General features: G+C 42.1%; 1 long non-coding RNA gene across 1 annotated transcript; it reads left to right on the forward strand.

Annotated features, from left to right (window-relative positions):
- The first annotated feature begins 1,054 nt into the window (after positions 1–1,054).
- LOC147637285 (uncharacterized) lies at positions 1,055–1,703 on the forward strand. The gene is made up of 3 exons (XR_015266165.1): positions 1,055–1,220; positions 1,319–1,408; positions 1,625–1,703. It is a non-coding gene; the product is annotated as an uncharacterized LOC147637285 (long non-coding RNA).
- The last annotated feature ends 482 nt before the right edge of the window (positions 1,704–2,185 follow it).

Here is a 2,185-nt window from a genome sequence, read left to right on the forward strand (position 1 = left end):
CACAGCTTACCACACCCTGAGACCGATGGTCAATCAGAAAGGGTGAACCAGATAATCAAAGATATACCTCGCTCATGCTGTGTGGCAGGGAACCCAAGAAGTGGCTAAGCTATCTTCACCTACAATGCCTCTTATCACAAAAGCATTGGGATGAGCCCTTTCAAAGCTCTCATTAGGAAAAATATGGACTCAAAAAGGGGCCGTGTAAGAGAGCCCATGTGGTGGGGACGTGTAAGCAAAAGGCGAATACTTTTGAATATAATATTTGCTTGTGGAGCCTTGGATCCCTCTGAAAGGTCCAATTTTTTATTCAAATGCCTGACATGTGGTGTATTAGTTTATTCTAAAGGCTGACATGGTGTAATAATTTATTCCAATGGAGGGAATCCTAGTTCTTTTGAGCGGGAAGCTCTTTGGGTTTATCTCTTTTCCACCCTTTCTTTCCATTTTTGAGCCGAAATAGCCTGCCTGTTTCTCATTTCCCCTTCCATTTCAATGAGTGTCACTCCGCCTCCACCTTTGAATCTGTTGCACATTTAATGTAACATTGATTTAGCACACGTCGAGCTTTGATGAGATCTTTGGGCGGCATTTTTGAAAGAAGATGGAAGGGGTCTTGATCTTCAAGCTCTCACCTCTAGGCGAGTCTCCATTCGTGCGCTCCGACAGATGAACATGGGATCTCTCGCCGTCCTCGGACCACGATTCAATTTGGGAATACAAGTTCGAGGTGTAGAATGCTTATTCCCCATGCTGGACGAAGAAGTCCAGATTTTGAATGATCCTCACAAGGAGATGAATGACAAAATCTTGCGGTGTGTTTTGAGGTATGTGATAAAGCTCACCTTCTCCAACCCCCTTTTTTTGTAACTTACACTTTGTAACTTACACTTTGTAACTTACAGTTTGTAACTTACACGATTCATGACAACGCGAGAAAGGTAGTGTTTAATTTTATGTAAGGTTCAACTCGCGTTGTGATGAATCCAGAGATTTTTGGGCCTGTTCTTCAAGCAATGGTATTCTGATGCTGATTCCAATTGTTGTGCAGCTATATTATTTCAATTTTGCCTCGGGAGGTTCAGGATCAGGTGTACCAAATTGATTCGCTGATCAGCGATTCAAATCAGGGATTCAAATTCTTATGTTGACATCTGCCCCTGGTTCCGGGATGCTCAAGTGGACACCGCCCGAGTCTTCTTTTTTGCATACTTCGAAGAGTGAGTATTTTTTTTGGAAGATGGTGTATCCATGACATGTGATGTTTTATTCCTCCCGCCACATATCGAAATAAACTAAGATATCCGTACTCATGCAGTTCCCACTGGAGCCTGGTACTCGTTGACGTGCAAACAGCAAGGGTGTACCTCGCAAATTCAGTGGCGGACGTCCACGCCAACGTCGAGCTGTAAGTACAACAAAAGTAATCTCAGACTTAGTTTGTGGATCTATGTAACAAATTCGTTAGTTTGAGTGTGGTGAAAATACTTTTATATTGCTGAAGGTCTGACAAACAAAGCTAATAAACATTATTTTATAATATGAGGGGCAGATAGCAGGCGTGACAGAAGAATTTAAAATTATCATAGGACTGACACGTAGGTTTTGTTAATATTTTTTGAAGATTTGGAGTATCTCCACGTTTTGGGTGGGTTTGTACAGAGGACCCACCACCAATGAAGCCCATTGGGAGGATTTCCTGCCACACTGAACCCATGTGGTTATTATTATATAGAAGTCTAAAACAACCCCCTTTTGAGTCCAAATTTTTCCTAATGATATGGACAAGACTACCTAACACCATTAACTTGGTCCGCCGACCCATTGATTAGGGTCGAGATGTCTATATGGACAAGACTGCCTAACACCATTAACTTGGTCCGACCCATTGATTAGGGTCGAGATGTCTAGACAGATGCTTGACAACATGGAGCAGTAGATACAATCAATCCGCAAAGATTTAAGAGCTACCCAAGATAGAAAGAAGCAGTATGTAGATAAGAAGAGGTCAGACAAAAAGTTCTAAGAAGCAGATATGGTCTTCATTCGAGTACGTCCCAACAGAAGTTCTCTATCTCTTGGGAAGTACAAGAAGTTATCCCCAAGATACTATGGGCCATATCTGATTACAAGGAAAGTAGGTGACAGCCTATGAACTTCTTCTGCCTCCTCATCTCAAAGTACA

This window comes from Cibotium barometz, chromosome 7 (genome assembly GCF_041138505.1).
Source record: "Cibotium barometz isolate CiBa-2024 chromosome 7, ASM4113850v1, whole genome shotgun sequence".
Taxonomy (NCBI): domain Eukaryota; kingdom Viridiplantae; phylum Streptophyta; class Polypodiopsida; order Cyatheales; family Cibotiaceae; genus Cibotium; species Cibotium barometz.